The 26,059-nt window shown below is 35.0% G+C and overlaps 1 protein-coding gene across 1 annotated transcript in view; it reads left to right on the forward strand.

Annotated features, from left to right (window-relative positions):
- Hr4 (Hormone receptor 4) overlaps positions 1–26,059 on the forward strand; it is an 88,028-nt gene continuing 61,969 nt past the window's right edge. Inside the window, exons 1-2 of the mRNA XM_053745066.2 lie at positions 1–250; positions 809–894. The gene's annotated coding sequence lies outside the window, so the exon portion shown is untranslated. The remainder of the gene's footprint in view (positions 251–808; positions 895–26,059) is intronic.

The following is a 26,059-nucleotide window of genomic DNA, read 5'->3' on the forward strand; positions in this document are numbered from 1 at the left end:
TGCTTGCGCCCCTGCCGCACCGCTATTGTTCCGACACCTTCTATGTTTATCTACTACCCTCGTACTTGCCTCTGTAGTGAGAACTATAATAGTGACGTGATCTTCTTTTCAGACTAGTGATCTTTTCAGTGGATTGTGACCGTTTATGTGTATGATAGTGGATATAGTGACTTGCAAGCAAGGATTGTTATATCGAAGGATTTTGTTTGGGATGCTGCAAAGGACTCTACTGCTGTGTTAAGATTTTCAGGTGTTGATTTTTTTACTATAGTAACTGAAACTTACTAGCTTTTAGGAAAAAAGGGGATATGATGTTATTACACAAGAAAAACAAGTAAGTAGTTAAGTTAGTAGGAACTAAATGCTCAGAAGCCAATTACGCTGTGTAAAGAAAAGCTGAAGAAAATCGGGTCTTGAAACATAACACTCTACATTGCTGTGAGGTCGAAGAGGTTGCCTTTAAAGTAACTTTTAGTAAATTTTCACATATATTAAAATTCCCTTGCCAATATGGTTCTCTGACTCAACGGTTCAGATGTGTAAATTAATTGACAATCTAATAATTCCGCATTTTTATAATTTTCTTAGTAGGTGATGATGCAATTCTTTGTAGGCCTGTAATAAGGTAGGTAATAATAAAATTTTACTAAAATGTAATATGAAAATCTTCATTTCATTTATATAAGCAAAACTCAGAATACCGATGTGAATAGCACCATCAGCACCAATGTCTCAAGCGAAGAAATTTCCTAGAAGATCTGCTAAAGTATTGTGATTGGATAATCATTGCATTGTTTTTTATCAACAGTTCCAAAATCGTCTCACTTCACTCCGGTCTTCTAGAGATGAAGGAAAAAGGCTGAACGAATAAAAACGCGGCACAATAATAAAAATGTAAGTATTTTTTCAATAATATCTTTATACCTAATACTTAAATTAAAATTATCAATTAAAATTATTAATTAAATTTATTTACTTTAGTTTAATGTTACTGTGACCTTACTCAGGACTACATAAAACGATATGCATTACAATATAATCAATAATATTTCGTTGAGCGTAAATGATAAATTTTATGATGATGGCTCGCGCCCGCCCTCGTTCTGCCTACATAGGCCAATAGCACGCCCAGCTTGAACAAGCTACTTCAATTTTAATAATGGAGGCGAATGCACCTTACAAGCATTGTACTTATTTAAAATCAAGTGATGAACAATCAAACAAATAATATTATCTTTTGAGTGCTAATTTATTGTTGACTAGCTTTTGCCTGCGACTTCGTCCGCGTTTATTGTGTGCGTCCTTTGCGCGTGCGTGCGTAATTTTTGACAATATCTCGGGTTATTTGAACTTATTTGAAACGCATGAAAATCCGTGCTTTAATAGGTACTTGCGTTTATCGCTAACAGATAGGCAGACGCGGCAGAGGACTTTGTTATATAACGTGTATAAGAATAAGGATAGTATTTCCTTATCTTACCGTAGATAGTTATCTTTTGTAATGATATTTCGATATATTACAATACTTTCATTGTTGTGAAGTATCATGTTTCAAATTCAAAATGAAAATGGTGTATCTTTTAATTAAGATCGCATGGCTTTCTCTTCCATTGTGAACTTCAGCTTCGAGTCTAAAATGGATATATATAATTTACAAAATTGTGGAATATTAAAATTCATTTCAGTTTGACCGTAATATATTTGTATTATTATTACACATATTAAAAAGACACACATTATATACATGTCTTGAAAAGACTTTAGGGAGAAAGATACTTCATTCTCATTAATGATTTCGGTTCTCTTTAACCTCCATTGTGGAAAAGTGATAATTATTTAGCCAAGGATCATATCCTAGTAAGTGTAACCTAAATAAGTATATAGCACTTCCATGGGTCAGTAATAGTTCATAGCCTTCTCTATCTCACAATGAGAGCAGGGCCCTTTACGACATTTTTCGTGGACGTAGTTGACTTTCAATTTGAAGTTCTAGATTTGTTGGACCTTTATTTTTATGTGATCATTTGTATACATTGAAATAATTTAATACATTAGAATAATACATTTAAAAAATAGCGACAAATTCTGTTGTTCATTTAAACAAACTGTCATTTCCACACGTAATTTGCCATTTCTCTGTGAAAATGAGACCTAAATAATCGTTTGATACCTTGGCGTTGTACTCTGAGCAAATAATTAACAAATCGTAGTATATGAAATACTAGTTGGGCCCCAGGGCTTCGCACCCGTTGGAAAGTCATCCTCACAAACTTTCGCATTTGTAATATTTATTTTAATTTTTTAGTCCATTATTTTCTCCTTGAGTTTGTGTTTGTATAGGTTAACTTTAGAAAACCTTATGTAACTATTCATATAGTCGGTCAGGCTACGGCTTCAGAAGGAAATTCGTAAGTTCAGTTTCACTTGAATAGTCGGTAAAGAATAAGGATAAGTATAGATTAAGCCGAAGTACTGGGAAGTGCATGTTCCCGATTTGAGAAATTAGTTGAGCTATAAATGTGTTCTAAACTAAATTATTCCATGAAGCTAGTTATTCTATATCTGCTCGCATTAGTCGTGTGCTATGTGTAATTTCATGCCGATATGTCATCTATTGCTAGGGTATTAGGTGAGAGAGTCGCGTGAATGATGCACCGCGGTTTATTGTTGCGGGAATAATGCACTGGCGGCAGTAGTTTACGAGGTCTTTCACCGGCCACATTATATAGGTCAGCTAGATTAGCAACGCTCCCCACTTTGTAACCATGTAAGTATATACTTACTTGTTTTTCTGATCTTGTTAAAGCCAATAAGTATTATTATATGATAGGTACACTCTATATTACATTGTGAAATATAAGCGTTATTTTGGAACCAGATTACGACAATTTCAAATATTCACAACCATGTATGCATTGATTATGGATAAATAACAGTAATTTCAATTCCTAAGTGTGTGTGAAATTTCGTGATCTACAAAGATTGTGTTTCATCTGTTGTCTATAGGTATTTTTGTCGGATTATTTTTTACGGAAAACATTAAATCAATTATTTCTGCAGAAAATTTAATAAAAGATGCAAATTTAATTAGATATACTCGTATATGCGTTCCACAATTGACTTTAGAAGTTTTGAAGATTGTAAAAATTGTGTCTTTTAAATTGGTTTTAAAAGTTTAGGCTAATCAAAGAATGCAGGTTTGCAAAAGTTTGTACCTATATTATTAAAATGATTATATAACCTTTTGCGATTTAAATTTAGATTTAGCGTTATCACAAACGTGATACTAGGTTAATGTTTTCCCCTGGCGTAGCCGTAAGGTCCACAGCGACCTCAATATGCCGACCATTGTTTCAACTGCTTATCGTGTTATACTACCATAAGTACTTAATTTACCATTTCCATGTCCCATATCTACGGTCATAATTTTCTTAGTTTTCTGATAAGTAAATATTTACTTATGTTTCATACCTCATATTACACTCACACAATCTGCATTTCAAATTTAATATGATACCTATGTTACCATTATTGGTACCTACTCTGTAATTGATTGGTAATTATTTAAAAAATACTTCAAATTTTCACAAGAATTAAACTCCATTGTGAACATTGACCATTATGAACGACAAATTATTATTATGGAACGCCAATCAATCGTAATAAAATTATTATTAAGATGAAAATATATTTCCAATCTACGTATTGACAGAACTAATAAAAATATGGGATGATAAAATTGTACCAGGGCGACAGCAATCGAACGGAGTGCAGAGTTCACGTCCGGACGGCGACCCCCGAATCTGGGGCGGCCTGAAGTCTGACGCCTTCGTAATGCCATTATTTCCACAATCAATCCATTTTGAATCCAATGGAACCCGATCAACGATCGCCAGGGACACGTCTGACCCAATCTAGTTTTCAGTTTAATGTACTTAGGATGTTCGTTCAATTTTCTTGATGAGAAAAAAATCTTTGTTATTCTCAGCCCTGAGGACAATACTTGCTGTTTAAACTGTTTAAATGCGATTAAAATTAATAACGTTATCCGATATTTTATAAACTAGCAGCAATAATCGCGATTTGTGGAATCAACTAACGGTTTCTAATAGAATAAACTACAGGAAAATGTAAATGATAGAGTCAAAATTAAAAGCCATCAAACTATATGAATTACTTACTGATATTATTCAAATTAATTGGATATTGTCAAAAATCAGTTAGTGTTCAGTGTTCCACAATTCGAAATAGAATTCATAATTAGCTGTCGCAATTTCCTGAGCTTCACAAATATCTTTTTAGTCTCCATCACGGGCGGGCCATCAGGGCCGCCGCACGAGTCTCCGCCATGGGGTCAATGTCCGCCGATGGTATATAGGTCAAATAAAGGCGCCTACTCGTCTGTATTATACCACCCTGCTACTTGCTTCGGGAATTCAGCTGAAACTTGTTTCTGCAAAACTGGAATGAAACAATTTAACTCTTCTTTTGTCCAGAGATGAACAATTCGCTGATTTATCATAACCGGTTGTTTGCAATAACGAATGATTTATGAATCGCTCTTAAATGCACACGGAAGGGGGTCAAATTTAACGTATACGTAAAATAACATAATAATCAAATCAATTCAAAGTTTTCTCCAGTTCATTTATATATATTAGAAAACTGGTTGTAAGTATTGTTCCTCTATAATTTCAGAAGCCATTCATATTTCTTACAATAATGATATTTTTATCTAGTTTATGAACAGAAGAGTTCCTGATAGGAAGGTCGCACACATGCCTTATGTTTCATGTATTACCCTTAATTCAAATGCTTAGCAGCTGCCACGCCACGCATGGAAAAACAGTGAACACTTAACCTCATTTGTTATTTAACTGCATTATAGGCCTATCGATTTGGAAAGTTCGGATTGTGTGTGCATCCGTTCCGCATTAGATGCGCTACAGATCAGTCGGATTATACTGGTGCATAGTGTTCGGCTGCTGCACTTGGGCAAAAGGGAAAGTGTTGCTTCCTGCTCACATGCGGAAACGTTAGATACGTAACTGTGTTTTGCGACGAGGCTTGTGGCATGTTCATAGATATTGATAAATTAATGTTATCGCTTATTTTATTTTGTTTTGATGTTATATGGTATACATAAAAATGAAATCTAGAGCGGAAATACCAGCGTTAGTTTTTCCTAAATATGAAAATGTCGTTCATTGATATGTATTGTTTTTGTTATTCGTCAAATACAATAATTAAGACGTTATACAGGTATGTAAAAGCATAGGTACATTTTCCTAGCATTTTCCATCTAGCCTTTTAATCGCTTTCTACGGTAGTAGTTATAAATGTTTTCACGCAGATCTATCAAAGTCTAGACCACTTTCGAGGTATGAAAAGCGAAATATTCTCGCTTATGGTCGGATGGGGGGTCATCGCGCTCATCATCGGTTTTACTTTCGACTTCGACGGCGCGTCATGACTCTCACCGGCCGGAAACAAACCATCGCAAGCGCCGCATCTGTAACGGTCTGAGATGCACTACTGCACGCTATCATATCCAATCCAATTATTTTTCATAGCGTTTTATTATTTTTGCCCATTGCACATTGAACAAAGTTATTCCGGCAGCTCTCTGGCCGACTACATTAAATAAATTTATGGCTAGCGCCACTTTCTGGTGACATGTGTGAGACTGAGGTCCCCATCCCACCGTCCTTTGTACCAAGCGCTACCTCTAGGAAAGTAACGTAAAATATAATATGATATCTGTTAAAAATTTAATAATCCTAGGTATTGTTGTATCTTAAACACATAAAAGTTATAGATAATTGCATTGTAATTTAAAAACCTTGCTCTCAATTCGTAAAATATGATCTTAGAAACAAATATTTGACCTATAAAGTCCAAGAGTTCAATTTATGTACCGTTAGTTGCTGTACCTGTCCAGTGGGTAATAAATATCAAAGCCAGCTTAAGGCAGTACAATTAGTGCCCACAGAATGGGCAAATGCTTTGCTCTGTGCTAGTGACAATCTCGTCCATAATATATTGATGAATCTTGGTTTGATAGCGATAAATAAATAAATGATGTTTGAATTTAAATAATAACGATTGCAGGGATTCATATAAGCTGCGATGATTACTATCATAGGTGCATTAAAAAAACAATTAATTTTTTCTTTACGAGTTCGTTCAAAGTCCACACAAAGAAGAATCATGGCTAGATTAAAATGTTAATTTATATAAATATAATATTATTTTCGTTATATACCTACATTCTTAACAAATAAATATAATAATATTTGTATATATCTTTCAAACACAAAATATATATACAGAATGTCTATCAACTAACTATAGTATAGATAAATAATAGTGCAAGAGCCAACGCCGCTTTGTTGTGCATTAGCCTACCGGCGCGGGCGCAGTGCAGCGTGGCTCTTCCGCATTTGACTTTCACTCTGAATGCGCGCTGCAGAATTATATTGCATTAGGAAATCTAAACTACGTAACATTGCGGAGAGATCCGATGTTTTCACTCGTCATTAAACCTAGTACACATTAGAGAATCATAAGATTGGGATATGAGGAATAGTATTTATTGCCCACGTGTTGTGATCCATAAATTTTGTAATCTAAATGCATTTTAATGCATGCTGACTTTGGATGTAAAGTGTTCATATCAAAATTCGTAATATCGATGTATATTTAAAAAAATGTATAAATAATTCTTCTTATATAATAATTCTTCACTCTTAGAGATACTTTGTTTTCATGTGTTATAGCGATTACAGAGGATATTAATCACAATATTACTCAATTATTTTTAGAGGAAAGTTTAACTAAATGATATGATTTGTGGGACGGAGCATTCTGTAGTTGACGAACATATTATTGCTGTGTGTGAGAACGTCGCCTTATTTATACCTTTGAATGTTCAGACAAGTATGAACTTATTAGCTTTGTATCGAAATTGCATTTATTGCCTTTCTCCGAACGAAGCAATAATTGCAGATTGCGTCTCTGAAGGGAATAGTTGATTGTTCGGATCTCACTAATGTATGAAAGTGAACTGTGCTTTCACACGTGACTCATGGCATGGACGATCTTTTCACTACAGGAAAATTAAGTGAATTTGCGATACATCCACAAAATTTCGGTTCCCAGCAAGGACTGCTGTCCACGGTATGTCCTCCATGCATTTTGAAGTCTTTTAATCTGAATTGTAATGCTTAAATTACAATAATGAGGTGAAAATAGAAATGTTCGTTTGTTATTGAAATTTTTTATTCTCGTCATAGTAAGTCTGTCTGTAGCATCAATATTCATAAATATATAATCGTTGTAATCATTTCTAAAAACACAATAAATAAGACCGTAAAGTAAATTGCACATTGCAATCAATATATTATTGTAGATAGCTGTTAGAAAGCTCTTTCCCGACCATTGACTCTATTTGGATTTCTTCTTGTTTCTGTATTTTCTATAATTATGTTTGTATATTATTTTTATTTCATAAGGATTATAAGTTCGCCTTTATTATTATTATTTGCTATTCACACCATAATTTGTACAAACAGTAAATGCACACCGTTGTGGTGTGCCTTTTTTATATCAGATAAACTTGTGCAATTCGGTTGAGAAGTAGTACCTAAAGCCGTATCGTTTATTAAGATAAGTTCTAAAATATTCTTCCTCCTTCCTATTTAGATAACACTTATAAAAAATATATGTGTCGTAACCGTCATAGATTTTTACTTGCAATTATAACCAGTTTATTAAGGGTTACACAATAAATCGTGGAAACCGTAAGATAACAAATTAATAACTACAATATTTGTGATTGCTGGGCTCCATATTGCAGAGTCGCTATTGCCTTATCATCGGTGACCTGGTATAACAAGGCTGATGATTTAGACAAGATCCCAGGCACGCTAGGCCTTACTCATTTCCTCAAATATAAAATAGAATAGTGTATTGGTAGCTGAGGTGAAGGACGTTCCCAACATGCTACTAACGATATCTTTTACACGTCGAGAATGTGATCCCGTGTGCCATAATGTGTTTATAGATTTATCATCTAGAAATTAATATAGCCAAGTTTGAAATGATCAATACAAATAATTTGACGACCTCGATGGTGCAGTGGTAAAGTGCTTGCCTCTGAACCGAGAGGTCCCGGGTTCGATCCCCGGTCGGGTCATGATGGAAAATAATCTTTTTCTGATTGGCCCGGCTACATGGGTCCGGACCCGTGCTTCACCTAAGTTCTCCACCTGGGTGAAGCACGGGGACTTCTAAGGTCCCGTGCTCCAACTGATGACGTTATTGTCCCTTAGTACAGTCAAGTAAATAAAAAAATACATAATTTAACAAATATTTAATCAATACGATTTATTTAATGATATATGTATTTGTTATAAAATATATTATCGTTGAGTTAGTATCCCATAACACAAGTCTCGAACTTACTTTGGGGCTAGATCAATCTGTGTGATTTGTCCTAATATATTTATTTCATTTATTTATTGTCTTTCATAGAATATTAAATTGCCTCTTATACATAAGAAAAACTCTCAGATGGGCATGGCATTTTAGCCTTGGTCTTGTCTAAATGCTTAGTTGATTCAGCATATATTCGTTCGTACGTACATTCTGTACCTTAACAAAAACAGACACATTTTAAATAGTGATATCTTGGCCAATACTAAGTACTATAGGATCTTGGTCCATTTAGCACCGTTTGACTTAGGATAAATCAGGACTCAAGTGCTCATTTACCTCTATCTGGCGGGATCTGAGGGATTTTCTCGACAGAACGGACCGGGTTTAGCCAAAGCCGGCTTACCACTGTTAGTTTCGAATGCATTGCGAGCTGCTCCATCGGGCGTGTAGTGCATCCTCCATTTATCCAATATGATCAAACTCACGTTAGCTCAAACTAATGTTTATTCCATTGATCTCTAGACATTTATTGTAATTTATCGGCCTATATATCACTTTATAGTTTTTGAACTCTAGTTCTAAGTGCTTTTCGATGTGATTGCTACCTATAGCAGTCACCCGGTAAATATACACAGTATGTATTAAGGATATTAATATATGGTGACCATTTTAGATAAATAATGTCCAAGAAACCATATTTTCTGCGGATGCGTGCTATGGCGTCATTACGTGTAAACGAGCAAATATTGCTAGAAAACTCGTACATCACGAATACGAAATGGTCTAAATATAGACAAGATTACGCAGCAAAGGTCATTTCACACCTCAATGGTCGGAGCAACCCGGAAGAAGCAACGCACGGGAGCGGAGCGATGACACGGCGACGCAGACGCGCGCGAGACGGTGACGTCACGGGCGCGCCGGCCGCGGGTTCATCGCCACATCGCAGGCCAGGTGCGTTCACCGCACTATTCACTGTCATATTTATTATTGTTTCCCATTTCCATGACTTTTCGTTTCCTATTTATGAAGGAAATCCAACGGCTAATAATTTCGAGCAGAATCAATAATATACCTACCTATATAGGTAATTTACAAACTAAATGTGTGCTTTCACAAGAAAACTACATTTCCGTTACTCTATTTAAGTAGGTATAATATATAGGTATAATAGGTAGGTATAATATTATTTTTCGTATAGATCATTATGATACAACTCTACCGTCTCTACTATAGATATAGACTAAGTTATGTAGTCCTTGTTCCAATTTGATTGAAAGTTTTAACACTATAATATTTGTCGTACCTACAATATACTTAGGTACCCTACTCAAGTTGATAAATGACTCAAGAATTTTCTTTTATTATATTTCATAAGCGGAAGTGCTATTTATTTTCACAGACCCACCAGTTAGGTAATACCTAACTGGTTGGTAGGTAATACCTAACTGGTTATAATAACTTTACTCAAACTTACAACTCCATCAAAACCAAAATTAAATAAATGTGACGATTGGTTCCAGCGTAATAAACCGTATTTATAAACGGTAGGGTAATTGATTTGAATAATCGTATGGAAAACTGTGTGAGGCGTTATGTCTGCTAGAGTGAGATGACACGACATCGGTGAGTTCCGCGCAGCTGTGCTAAGGACGGTCGTTGGCCCCGCGATCGTCCGCAAGTGAACTCCGAATCTCGTGTGCGTTTATTTATCGTGCACCTTCGGCCAAACCGCAGTACTCGCTCCACATTGTCTTTCGTGATAAGTGACATTCGGATTTCGGATGCAGTTTCGACCACCCACGTCAAGGTATTGTGTAACTGGAATTCATGTTTGGATGATCTTGTCTCGAATAACTCAATCGTTTATGACTTGTTTAGTGATTTGCACTTGGGATTCTATTACTTATTACTAGAATATAGTTGAATACATTTGACACTGGAAGATTAGCAGAACACGCAGTATTTTCATATTTAATTATCTAATATCATATAGGTAGGTAGTCATCGAAAATTTACTTGTTTATTTGATACTATTAAATCGTATCTACCTATTGCATGAATCCTGAGTAGGTCTAAGCCTACTTAATTAATAAAACATTTTTTATTCATTGGGGCTTACATTTTTTCATTTAAATTTTCACAAATAAAATTTACCAAGTACATTCAAGTAAATGATGTAATAATAAAGATAGGGTAATCAATAAAATATATACGATGATAGGTCTGTAAGCGCGCTCGATGACACTTTTTATCGCGCAGATAGGTATGGCACGTTACCCCTGCAAATATTTTTATCTGTATACATATTTGTTTTGGGATTTGTAATTGAAGTCCCACATCAAACCACAGATAATGTTAGGTAGATTACACCAAATTGACCATTATAAATTGAAATATACCAAGAATGGGTTGGTGTCAATTTTCAATCTACCTAGATATCTACAAATGTTCGCTTTACTAATATAAGGGCTAACACATTGTGTCGTTGCAAAGCCAAATTATCTGTTTACATAAATAGGAATTATAATCATGTGGTCAGTTTTAGCTAACCATATTTACGGAATATGTTCGTTCGGCCACTGTATAAAGTGTACAATCCTAAGATTTGACATGTCACAGACGAATATTCGAATACTTCAAAAGTTCCAAATATATAAACATCTTCAATTAAGCACATTATGTATATATGTTCGCGTCAATTTAAATACAAGCCCGACATACCACGATCCTCAGTTCAATGCTCTACGATAAACTACGATTTAAAATACGCGTCGTCTATTTATGAATGTGACGTTTAAAACAATAAAATTCATTGTTCATCGGTTCTAAAAGGGAATTCAATAGAATTGCTATATATTGACTAAGTTGCATATCGTGAAAGAGGACTTTCAAATCGTAGTTTACAAGTAGGTACCTATACTAAGAAAATAAATACATAATATTGTTTTAATATCAATTGCAATTACGTTATACCTTATACAGAATTGGGGAAAACACTTTACTAGCTTTATATGTATGTATTTTAGTGTTGGTGTTAAAAATAAGTAATGTATGTCTACCGATCGTCTCAGTTCATACAAATGAAGGTATTTACATAAATATGATTGAATCATGCCAACCCTGAACCACACTGAACTGTCATGGCCGCAGGTCAATGACTTGACATTGGTACCAGTCAGTGTGTTTATTAGATTCGGAATTTAGGTAACGTCAGCGGTGATATCACCAACTGATTGTTCCAACGCACGTGTTACTATCATTATTATATTCGTGTCAAATTAAATATAGGTACCTCTAATGAGCAATATTGTTTTCTGCAGTCCAAGCCCAGTCAGGTTAAATTAATTGAGCCACTCTTTGAATTTAATTTAGGTACCTATAAAAAGGACTTAAGGTATAACCTAAGTCATAGTGCCTTAGGATTTTTTGTAAGCGACAAAGATATTACTGATTTTATTCTCATCAACTTTTATTACCATATTTGCAATAATGACGCATTACTTGAGTTTACCGACCGATAAAACATTTTTGTCAATCAACTGCTGGTCGAGATATTTTATGTAACTAGCGGCACGTCCCGGCCTCGCTCGGGTAAAAAATAATAATTGACCTACACCTTCCCCAGGAGTCACTTTATCTAATGGTGAAAACCGCATGAAAATCCGGGCAGTAGTTTTAGAGTTCATCGCAAACAGACAAACAGATGACAGAAGACAGAAGACTTTTTTATGTATGTAAGGATTATGTGTATTTTGAACAATTTACCTAACAACGCTAAAGCAGGAAAATATTATAAAATAAATGAAGAACACTCAGCCGCCCACCCAATTCCTTCACTGGCGCTTTTCCGGGGTAACATCCTCAGCACCAAAGCGTATTCTTCCTTTTTATTCTATACTTTTCAGATCATTGACACTCATAATATTTTGTATTTACATTTTTTACTTCTAATCGCCAAGTTATTGGCTTTATAAACATTTCATACAGCTGCGTCAGTTGCGTTATCACAATGTTCTATGTTAACCTGGCTATCTTAGTAGACTGATTCATACCTTATTTACGGTAATTTGTATTTTGTTACATATATTGTGACTTCTTGTCGCCAATTGATTAGCGCTATAAACATTTTATACTTACTGACGCTTATTGTTACTAAATGTTATCAAAATATTCTATGTGATGTCGTAATCGTTTCCAAAACACACTGATTATACATTTATCTACGGTAATTTGTATCGTGTTACATTAGATCTTCGATCGTTGTCGCCAAGTGATTGCCGTTATAAACATTTCATAACAGCGTCGCTTGTCATTAGCGTGTAAACAATGAAGTGATTGGTCTGTTATCGCTACATGTGGATATCGGGAGCCAGGAGTCATTGTCACGCCGCTGTGTACAGGCCATTGTGCCGTTTGTGTTTACCGGTCTTATCAATAACATTCGACCAGCCGGTGACACAGTCAAAGCTATGCGATGAACGACCTTTCTGGTTGAATGAATTTCCTTTGCGATTAAGCGTCGGGGCCCAGGGACATATGAATTAATTTTATCGATGCTATATCTATAGGTATAACAAACAGATTTCTTTTTAGTTGTTGTAATAATTAAACCAGATTTTTTGCCAGAAACTTTTATGACCATAACCAGTCTTGTTATCAAAATAAAGTAAAGAAACCGAAAGTAAACGATTTTGTTATTTTAAGAGTTTATGTACCACCGGGCTGATCAGATCACTATTATTATTTATTTATATACAAACCAATTAAAACAAGATGGGATATCGCATCGCGTATCTTTTAGAGTAGCTCTGCATTTACCGGAGCGAGTTCAAGTTCGGACGGGCGACAATGAACTTGGCCGGCCGTGACTCATGCATACCGGAGCCATCAGTTACGAAACCATAAACAGTGCATCTGTGCGAATGCAACTAACATGCAACCAAGACATTATTACAAAGATATTATGGCCAATGATTTAGCTGAATTCCAAAAGGATCTCAGTTATTGTAATTTTTGTTCAATCATCTTACTTGCAGAGCAAGTCTCAAAGTTTTGTATATGTTTTTTTTTACGTTTACTTCTTTATCTCTTTAATCTAGTTATTCTTTATCTCTTTCATTTGCGTGTGTGTGTTTGCCGTCACGCAAGTCATCAAGTTGCAATTTTAGGGTTGGCCCGTTCTGCGAGGAGCAGGCGGAAGTGACGGCATGGTCAGACATTTTGTTCCCTACATTTGGCGATTTTCGTAAGACGACGTCGCATCAGCGCAGGCGGCACTTTAGTCTCTGGATTTTATCTTCTATGTCAGGTTTCATAAAGGTTGTCACAAATGTGCGAATTCCTCACATTAGTGCACTAGTATAAGCAATATTTGAAAAATATGTATTTTATAAGAATTTCCTCAAAATATAGCATGTACTTTTATACAATTATTAAAGCTTGTCAAGTACGTATTAATCTTTATTTCGCAATCGTAGTAATTGTTTCTACATGGTTTAAATCCATCTAGTTGTGGATATGTTGATCACATGGTTAGAGTAATTCAATACGTATTTTATATGCGATTAACACAATGTTATGACAATATATCGTACGATCACCTACACATACTACCTCAACGTATGCGCCTCGGAGGAAATCGAGACAAAATATTATTGTTACAGGCAGTGACAACAATAATATAGCAGATAATGTTATCAAACAAGAGCTCAAGTTTGCTATGGCCGTGACATTGGATACCCCGGTGATATCACCCGGTCTTGATTCCACTCTGGCAAGGTTTCTAACTATCTCAGTTTTATTTAAATCTATAGTCTATTTATATGCTCTTTCTCTATCACCTGAGTATTCCCGGTTTGTTCTTTAGACATGAAGCATTGCAGACCAGTGTCCGTTTTTATATTTTTAGTTCTCAATCGTATAGTCTTCGGCATTCTAGATTGTCAGAATATTGAGCATTGTTTTTATTCTACTGAGCACGCAACCAGACTTGAAGCCTACATGATGGGAAGTGGTCACCGCAGCCTATGGACGCCTGCAACTGTTAAGCCCTTTTTGAAGAACTTCATGTTGAAGTCTCTAGAGAAATCCACGGAACCGTGCACTACTCTTTATTTTTGCTCATTCCACAACCGCAGAATACGTGGATGGAAAAGCATACAGTAGGTGCAGATTTCTATGAAATTGTATATACAGATGCCTAGAATACAATCTGAAATGGCACATAGTATTTTGTATGACGAAATTCCTACAGGAACGGAGCCCCAGTCTCAGTTACCTCATCAAATTACGCGATTCGCAGGATATAAATAAATACATTCAGTGAAATGTCAACATAATGATATTAAATCTTGCTCCTTTTGATCATAATTTAACATCGTTGCCCTTGACTCATTATATGGTCATTACAGTTCCGGATATCGATAACATTGTTTAGTGGATTGATAGCGAGTGAGTATCAATATCCAGCATTCATCAACTTTTCATTATTAATTTTGTACAGTAAATTTAGAGAACGTCAAATTAAGTCTATTTTCTTGGAAAACCGAAAAAACATGAAATACAAATGCATAATTATTTGTTAATTTTTTGATACAGTTTTTGGTAGGTACCTTTCTGTTTATTTATTTAATAGGTATAAAATTACAATACTTCCAGTATTGTACAATCTGTGGCAAGGGTAATCCATTTGGTGAAATTGTAGACCAAAGGGATGACCCTTGCTGCCATAATCAGTTGAAAATTTTGAACATAGCTCATAAGAATGCCGAAAATTCAACCCGAAGATCTCCGAAGACTGCCGACTGGTCCCGTAGGAGTGACAGGCGAACGCTTTCCAAAGGAACGCGGAAAACGCCGGGCACATGTTGAAAATACGAGTGGGCATTGACCCCGACCGCGTCGGCTGAATCTACAGCTGTTGCTGAAGTTAGCCCGGTGCATCTCGTGATGCGCACATTTAACATCGTCTCGTCTAGTATGTTTGATCTATTAGACTTGCATCTAAATCTGTTTGGATGTACCAGTTTTCCCTATTCTTGGCTTGGCAAGAGAGGTTTTAACGATTATTATATAATAAATAAGTTGACCCCATGCTTGATTATATTTTTCAAATTCAATTCAAATTCAAAACTCTTTATTCAATATAGGATGATATACATCACTTATTGACGTCAAAAAAAATTACTTAAACTAAGTCTACTGCCGACTTCCAATCGCGTGGCGCGGCGCGGCCTTTACTCCAAAGACGACCAATAACAAATGTAGGTCTTATACATATATTCAAAATTAAGAGGATTAATTCACATCATTAATATGTTAAAAAAAAATGACAAAAAAAAGTATTATATATATATATATATATATACAAAACGTACAAAACGTACAAAACGTACGTAATCATGTCTTAAGTCAATTACATATGTTATTATGATGCTGCACCATGCTTGGGCCAAACATTTTGAAGAGTATTTTCGAGTAAATGTATTATATTTTGATTAATTTCAAAATATTGATGAACTGTGTCTAGAAATGGTGTTAATATAGAACCAAATAAAAAAATATTATAAAATTAAATATCTTGTTTACTCAGCCTTAACGCAATTATCTTCAAAACTTTTCCACGTCTGCCATCCAGCAACACATCGTCATATGACACGAACTGGTTTTTGTATGTACATATAATTAGAAGTATAATTTTTACTAATTTTCTTATATTTTCTCACAGTTCTCTCTACAACAAAGAAAGTGTCTGTAAAGATTTCAGGAAAATCTAATTAACTTAATTAACAGTTGTTATCTAGTCTGTCTTAGTGGTTTGGCATTGCATTTCGTTTTTTGTTGATTCCTTCTTCATTACCCATCTTATTCGTATTCCTCATGGCTGAGGGTAGTGGTTGTTACGTGGAATGAAACATACGCAACAGCTTTCTTGGCATTATCAATGGAGTGGTTTAACATTGCCTTCTCCATTTCACACACAAGTTAACAAGAATCAACCAGTGTGCAGGTTTCCTCACGATGTTTTCCTTCACCGGAAGCAAGTGGTGGACGATGAGAACTACTATACATGAGTCAGATTGGTATACAAACTTATGTCGCACGAGTAGCATTCGAACCTGGGACCTTTCGACCCACAGGCGTGCTGACTGTCAATTGTCATTACCCATGCTAACTGATGAAAACAAAGTAGCAGGTTGTTTCATGATGTTTCTGTTCACTGAAAAATACCGGTACCGGATGATAATCTTAAATCCGAATAACACCAAAACATATTAACAAGACCATCATCGCCCAAAAATGTGTCCATTTTCCTGCTCGCTCGTCTCCGGGATGTGATTTATCGTACAAAATTTAAAGGCAATTAAGTTTGACGCAGTTTTAAATGGAGCGGCGGATGTGTCCAAAGTCTTGACAAATTTCTTTAAAAAGACTTTAAAAAAACACACATGCACAGTGCATTTGCATATGGTTAATTTTGTATGGAATAGGCTATTTTTTTAAGAAATCTGATAATATATGTACTTATTTACTATTTTCTCTACCATTGTTTAAAGTCAATTCTGTTTTCCAGTGGTGCTCTACAACTATTGACCTTATGCGATTTCTAAATTATAACCAAACAATATTACGTTTCATTTCCAAAACCATAATCTTCGATTTCATTAAAGGACTCATGAATTTTGTAAATATTTCATATATATTTCGATTGATGGCCCGACGAAAGATCGTATCCACTCTAATCGCACTTGTCGGCTTTTCCCAAATTAAAAAGTTGCCGATTTCACGCGTTGCTCACCGCTTCCGCTTGGATTTATTTTGTAGACACAATTATTTGTATTTGAAAATAATAATAATCTTTAATTTTAGATAACTTGGTTGCGTGTAAAGTAAAAACTCGATAACTAAATAATTTTGATTATATATTTAGTTACATTTTGAGATTTCCTCATAAGTTTATATATGTGTTATATCCACATAAAATCGCTATCCAGCTAAACGTGGCCTTCGGGTTTCGCGACTCTTGGATCTGTCAACCCCGTAAGAAATAAAGCTTTGATACTGTGTCTGGGATCTGCAAATAGATACTATTTATTTGTTGGATCTGGAGAGTATGATCTCGGGGGCCCACAAAAACATAAAAAGATTTATTTCCAATAAAAGTTACTTCAGGAAGTGCTAAATTACATTGAAAATTTTCAATCCCCTTTAAGTGCCGATTCACAAATGCATCGCAAATCAACAAATGCTTTAATCATCGGCTTCCAGTAATGGCTTGCGCCTAATTCACTCTGAGTGGAATGATTTGTGTCGCACACGCATCTAGATTGCATTAGTGCTGATTTGCTGCCCAATCCGCATGCATATCCATTCATTTTCATTCAGTTATCAGTTTCGACTTATTGGAAGTTAATTTTGTAGGAAGTAGGGAAGTATTTATCACGTCGTAATTTATGAAATTACATTTGTGACATTGATTTCAAACTGGAGTAGCTATAGTTATGCAAAAATAGTTATAGTACCTATTTATAATATGACTTAAAATAGGTTATTCAAGCTATGATAACTATAACTTATTTATACAATCTTTATTACAAGCGTCTTACTCGTCTCGTCTAACCTTTCCTGCTGCCCAGACTGAGCTATATCTTCGTAGAGAATCAATAAAGAATGATATGGCGATAGATCTAGCAAAGTAAATTGTGACGTTATTGTGTTTTAAAAATAATATAAATTAATACGTAGTATTGTTTTTTTTTTGAAAAAATGAGCAATAGGTGCGTTGCTTTATGCATGCATGCCGCAAAGCAGTCAATTTGATTATAGTCAATATGTATTCAGTACAGAAACTTAGTTTTGAATGTGTAGGTAATGAGTCTGGTAGGTTATATCATATTGATGAGAATTTCATATAATATGAATTCAGTACAAATAAACTCTGTTCTATTATGATAGCTTTAGAATATATAAAGTTCGCGATAGGAGCACACTATGTTAGTATTTCGGTAGAGCGCACCGGAAAAGGAAGCGCTAAGGAAGGTCATTGAACTGCGCTTTGAGTCAATGTCAGCGGCGGCAAGGCGTGGGTCCAAGATTCGGCAAGAACAAGGGTGCGTTCAGTGGTACGGGGTAGCAGGGTGCAACTGTCGCAGGGTAACGACCGCTGCGGGGTCGTCGGCCGCCGCCACGCGGCCGTGCGACCGAGCCATCCGATTGATTGGAGCGGGATGGCATTACCTCTTCGTACCCTCACGGTTTAACTACCCCCGTTCATTATAGGGGAAATAACACTTTGTTCCGTAACAGATAAGGTGCGATTCAGTTTGTCCCTTTTATCTCGGTTGAGGCTTTTAGAGACTGGTCATATTGAGGTCGCTAACGCACACAGAAGTAATAAGGGAAGTAGTTTTGCTCAAAATATTGATTTTTCCGCGGGTATTGCGGGTCGCGTGGTGTGCGGCGCCTGCGTGTGTGCGTGTGCGTGCGTGCGTGTGAGTGTTCGTCTATTTTGGGTAGAGCACGTGGTCGTGGTTGTTGCTTGTTGACATGCGTTTTTATTTTTATGGCGGCTTCGCGGCTTGATCAGTTAATTACGTCACTGTTTTCGCTTATTTATATTCAACATTCACCTACACGTGAAGTCAAAACAAAATTTTCTTGCGTACCAATCTATGTTATTTAAAATTGTTTTATGTACGAATTTGGACTTTTTAAATTTATGTAATTTAATGTAGATATTCAATTTGAATGAAATACACTCGGATCACTATCAGCTAACTAACAGCTTAGTGAATCTTTCATTTCAGATAAATTTCTCTAGAGCCAATTCGGATGCTTAATATAAAAAGTTCTCAAGGTTCACTGGACCTGTGAAGTCCTCCCATACATAATGCATGTAGATGCTTACGTATTTCTATAACAACGGGTTTTATTCGTTGAACACACAATTATAATACAAGTAGCTATAGCTACCGGCGCACACGGGTTTGGTTTTCACGCACACATGCGCATTCAGTTACCCTTGATTTTGCCAGCTCAAGGTCTCTACCCTCCTTCGGGACCTCTCACACCCCTGAGATTTTATATAAAGCTATCCCTCTCTCGAGTGCGGACAATCCCGAATTTGGACGACAGGAGCTGGGGTCGATGACCTCAAGCAACATACGTATTGGTAAATAAACACTGATGTAAGATGTTATCATATCCTAATCTTAACCAATTATAAATGCGAAAGTGAGTTTGTTACGCTTTCATGGATTAACCACCTACTAAATCGATCATCATAAAATTTTACAACTATTCACCTTGCGAATTGCTGTGCGAGATAAGCACTGATCAAAAGAAATAAATAACTAAGCAAATTGGCTCTACAAAAGGAATACAAAATAGGGAAATACTTACGATATATTCTTTTATATTTATTGAAACAACTTGTGAGCTCTAACGATTAAATATAACGTAAGTATCTCTTTATTTTGAAGGAGTAGGTATATTATGTTTTTCAAGTCTAACATTTCGTATTGACAACATTTTATTTATTACATCCAAGAAGTGCCCGATGGCTTCATAGATATTATGCGTGCTACTGAAAATTAAGAATGTCTAGATATCTAGATGACTTAATATCTAGACGATCGTACAAAGTAAAGAAGAAGAAACAGGAAGGAACTCTGGGTCCGACCTTCTGTGTCTATGAGGAAGTAATCGCTAATATTGAATAATATAGGAATAATTGATAAATATTTTTATAATTTATAAATATTTAACTCATTTCTCATTTGCATATTTAAACATAAACAGATTCTTGAAAAAAAGAAATTATTTGTTGAATTAGAACATAAGTAGGAATACCGTGTTTACATTTCAATATTTTGCATATAAAATTATATCAGTTTCGTTAATTTTGACACCTGAATAATACAAATATTTACTACGATTTTATAATTAATTTTGAGGACTCATTATTTAAAATTATAAAATATGAATTTTATTGAGGTCTAAATAACAGTGTCGTTTGTATGTATAATATTAATTGCTCGAGAAAAAATACTTTTTAACCTATCTTAAACCAGTGATAACCTGTAATTGGCTTTCCGATTTAACAGTATATATTCAAGTAAACACAGCTGTTGGTTATCCTAAAATAAATAAATACCATCAATACATAAACATATCATCATATTGTGTATTTAGTAATAAGTATTATAATAATATAAGTTCATTGAATAAACCTTTAATTATACCAGTAATGTGCCATAATACACCCGACATCAGATTTTATTATTGATCCGGAAACGTTAAAGAACAATTTATTTAATGTAATTTAAAAGTATTTAATATCGACAAAAGTAATATAGTAATATCAATAGCAATTAAGAAGTTTATGTCGACATTGTGACTCGTTTACTAAGCCATCCTTGATTGAAAGGATACATAGTATCATTTAGTAGTTAATTTTAAGTACATAAATTATGAAATATGTTTTAAAAAACGTACAAATGTGGATTTCTGTATCAAATCTCAATACACTCAACTCTATTATTGCAAATGACAAAAACTAATTATGTAACAAAACAAACAAGTGAACGGGTGGCATTGCGCTTCAGAGCGCTTGACTACTGGTGGTGGGAGTAGGGCGTCCCCGACCTACCCCCCAGGACCTACGGTAACGCTGCATCGATGCACCTCACATCTAGATATCTAGACATTCGGCTCGTCTGGATAGGACACCCACGTACACTAACGCAACAATACAGACGGACGTGGCCACAGTAAAATGCATGTGTTAGTGACATTGCAAGCTATACGTATAATGTTTTGCGATTGTTAGAATATTATTTATATCTTTGGGATGCACTAATTTGTTTTGTTGATTAGAACGGGGAAAACTTGTTCTGAACTCCCTTGCTGTTGTTCTTTCCAGTGCATATCGGATTAATAAAAATATCAGTTGTATACTGCAGCAATTTGTAGATTTAGATGAGGTATATGAACAATTATGTATGTTAAAACTGTAATGCAACTGTCAAATTTGAATTATATTCATATTGGATTTACAAAAAAAAAGTAAGCTGATGTCAAACAAAAGCTATGACAACAGCAGTAGTGCAACTTTCTTTGCAATATTGATATTTGAATGTCCATGCATCTCAGCATCTAACTTGAGAACCGCAATAATAATGTACGTGATAAATATTCATCCGTTATATATATAAAAGTCTAGACCTATCCCAACAAATCTGAGTGACCCGCACCCGTGTTAGTATCACAGTATGCACTAACTGCACACAGGCGCAATTTAATGTTTACGTGAAGTACAATTATGCGATCGGGGTGGAGGGTGGCATTTTATACGCCGATATATTTTATTCGCATTTGGATATGTGCTGCGATTTTTACCGAATTGAAAAAATGATGCATGCTCGTTTGCCGACGATGCTATAAAAGTAAACTTTTAGTCGTCATAATTCAAGAATGTTAATTTACAATCACGAGTATTCCTCCATTTATTAAAATTAAAAAAGTAAAGAAATATATGTAAAAAACATATTAATTTTATCTACCAACCAACAACTAGGTACATCATAAAGTATATCTTAGAGCGCGAGGAGTGCTTCTACGATAATTCGTAGCAATCTGCTACGAATCTACGACTATGCTACGACACAATTTTTCCTAAAATACTTGGTTGTTGTGGTGAATTTTGAACATTATATTTCTTTTGTTTTTTTGCAATAGCTTAATTTTTTATTGAAATGATACTTTTAGTTTGCGATATATATACTTGTCATTTTTATGGATTAAAATATTCTACCGGACTTTCCATAAAACTGAAATGGTAACATTAATGTACAACATAAAATAAAGAATTGATATAAATATTCATAATATGAAATAAAGCCATAATGGGGAATACAATGAAAAATAAAATTTAAAGAAAATTATGAATTCTTCAAGAATATCGTGGAAACGCGCCATCTCTCGTCGAGTAGCGGTATCAATAATATTTCGCTCGAGCTTCGGTAGAGGGCGACAGTATTTAATCCACTTATGAATAACAACTTAAAGCCTGAAATAAATAAATGCTACTGTAATATTCTTAATTTACACATGTTCACTATATTTGAATGACGTTTTCGCGGAATATAATTATGAATTGGTTTACACGTTGTTCGTTGCCTATAATAGTAATGAAGTTGTGCGAGGCGACTAAGGAACATGTAGCCTTTGCAACTTATAGGCAACGATTGCAATCTCAAGGAGTCTCGACGTCAGGCAGACGGCCGGTTGTAAAATTACAGCCAAATCATTAAAATGTGAAGGCTAATTTTTACGCTGCCCCTCGCTTCGCGGCGCCATAGCGCCGAATGTAATCGGAATTACGGAAGTATGAGAGAATAGGTAATTGCAGGATTCTGTATTTCTTTTCATAGGTACTCATTTCATTCCTATACATACGAAGTAAATAACTTATCTTTTTTTTTAAGTCACAAAATTCAATGGGCTTGACATGTGACGACGGACGTGAAATTGTCTACAATACTTAATTAGTGATGTTTTTAAATAATCTAAAATATTCACGCACATGGTTAACGATGTTATTTTGGTATTGTAGAAACTTAAACATGTTCTCAGAAGCTATGGGTTAGGAGACCAAGCAGCGACGCACCAAAAGATGACTAATTTATTTTTGGGCAATTTGCCAAAATTAAAAGCGAATATATGACGATGACTTTGCACCGTGCAAACAATTCAAAGGTTACTTTGAAGAGTTTTTAATATTTTTATGAAAAAGCAATTTATGACAAAGACTGTGGTTTTTATGTAAGATATTTGATAATATAATTAAAGTATCTGAATTCTGTCGTAGTGTGTATTAATCAATATTCGTTGCCATATGTAAATATAAGAGCGAGTAGGTAGGTAACTAAAATACAAATAGGTACATAATATTACGATACAATTTTTAATAAAATTAATTTCAAAACTAAAGAGAAAGCTCTGGTGTACGTGACGTGACGTGTACAAATTATAAGTTTTCAATTTTATCATCAAACCTATTGATGTTAGTTTTTTGACTATTGTTAACATTTAGTTCCTAATAGAAAAGGTTTTCACCCTTTTCTGTTTTAATAAGTACTGATATTTTAACTTTAAAGCGGTGGTGGTGTAATGGTTAAGACCCCCGCCTGAGGATCGAAAGGTCCCAGGTTCGAATGGTACTACTCGTGCCACATGAGTTTGTGAGCACATGTATAGTAGTTTTCATAGATCACCACTTTCTTCCGGTGAAGAAAAAACATCATGAGGAAACCTGCACACTTGTTGATTATTAACTTGTGTGTAAAATGGCAAACCACTCCATTAATAATGCCAAAAAAGTTGTTACGTGTGTTTCATTCCACGTATTGACCACGACCCTCAGTACGACTATGAAGAAGAAGAATATTTTAACTTTACTATTTTTGGAAATAGGAATTTGGATTACCAAAAGGGTATCAATCCACGGCACCTGCTTCCTCGTGCGGTCGTTATCTGCTGGCGGGATCGCGTGAGGCAACCCGCGATCTATCAAGATAACCCAATTTCTATGGGAAGCGTGTGCTGGGACATGTCGAGTTGCCCACAAAATACTAAAATTATCCATATTTCCCTTAGGCACGTCCACATCGAATTCTTGTGCAAGTCATATCTATCAAAACTAGTTGATATATTTCTGTTTTACCACAATATTAAAAGGTATGTTTAATGTACCGCAGTTGTAGGAATAAAGATACTAAAGTTTATACTGAAAATAAAAAATAGAAAAAATATAGTGGTTTCGACATGTCAAATAAAACGCTATTTAAATGTTAGTTAAAACTTAATGCCACAATGTTGCCAAATAACTCGCCGAACTTTGGCGGATTCGGTATACATTGCTGTTCTTTCATTGCGGTAAATAAAAGCACTACGCAATTTTCGCGCATTCACTTCGAAATCTGTCTGGGTTCGGCGACAATGTGGAGCTGGAATGTATTAATATGGTGCATGTGTTAACATACACTACAAAGAGCTTGCATACCAGAGATGAAGAGGAAAATGTTAACGAGCGATATTTCTGTTGTTACTTTATTTTGGAGCAAAAACAAACATTGCATTGTGTTGTTGTGCTGACTTTTCGCCGTAGCAATCAGATAATGTTATGTAACTTGCGTCGTCAGCTTTACTTCAAAGTAAATAGTTTGATATATTACCAATAGCAGTTTTTTTGCCAATTGTGAAAACAGTAATTTATTTAATAAACTAACATAAATCCTACTAATATTATAAATGCGAAAGTTTGTGAGGATGTGTGTGTGTACGCTTGTTACTCTTTCATGCAAAATCACGGACGGATTATTATGAAATTTGGTACACGGTAGTATTTAACCTGGATTAACACATATGGTATTTTTTACCGAAATTCCCATGATAGCGAAGCCCCGGGGCGCAGCTAGTATATAGTAAAACGGATTAACCTACCCAATTCATTGTAAATTCTCCGCTAACACGCATAAAGGACCATGGAAGGTAGCTTTATGTACTGGCAACCTGTGTGCAACTCACCCAAAACGCGAGACTTATAAAAATAAAATCTTGTGTCACTATTGCACTTCTCATTCCAAAACAGACGTGGCTTACGCCTTCTTTATTCTTCTGTGGACTATAACCACTTTTTTTTTTAATTAACAAAAGACTTGGCTGTATGGGCTAAGATCCTTTGCCTCCTCAATGAAACAAGGGAATAAACAAAAAAAATGCACTTCTCATTGTTTGACATTGACAGCATAAGACAAAAATATCGATGTTTCATCTTATCATTTATTATTGATGTTTTAGCATTTTATTCATCTAAAGTATCGACATTAGATGAATAAAATGATAAGACAAGAATTTCACGGGAAAAAACAAGTCTACATTATCCTCATGCCTTTAAGTTTTTATGAACTTGAATATTTTAAATTCAAAGTTACATATTTTCTATATTTCGCACATCCAGTTTTGGTACTTATGATATTTAAAATATGGCTGTTTCAGCCTTATTATTATTATTTTTTACTGGCGACTCCATATTTGTAATACTTTCCATAAAATGTAATCCAAAATAATTAACCGATTTACAGATTTGTCGGGTTATAATTTCATTACAGTTTAATAATTGCGCGCAATATGCTGATACCTCGGTATCGAAATTTGGGGCTCCGGTATTGAGGCTACTCGAGTTCATGCAGGGTTCTAGGACACGCTGTCGCAACCATCGGGTTTGGACGGCGCTCTTATCTCGGATCTAGTAGATAGGCTTACAGCGTATCAGGTGCGGTGCGGTGTTTACTCGCACAATTTGTTAAATTTGTTCTATGTAAGTAATTATAAATGCGAAAGTACGTTTGTAACTACTTCACGCTTTAACTTTTAATTAGAACTACGGAGAAGAATTTATTTACTCCGGAGAAACGTAGGTTTCTTGCTCGTGGTTTTTCTTTTCATGAGACATTACCATGAGAAGCGAAACCACGAGCAAAAGCTAGTATTACATAAACTAAATAAAAATACTAAACAATGTAAAGTTAAATTATTATTATTATTCAGAAAACTA

Source organism: Plodia interpunctella, chromosome 5 (assembly GCF_027563975.2).
Source record: "Plodia interpunctella isolate USDA-ARS_2022_Savannah chromosome 5, ilPloInte3.2, whole genome shotgun sequence".
Classification (NCBI taxonomy): domain Eukaryota; kingdom Metazoa; phylum Arthropoda; class Insecta; order Lepidoptera; family Pyralidae; genus Plodia; species Plodia interpunctella.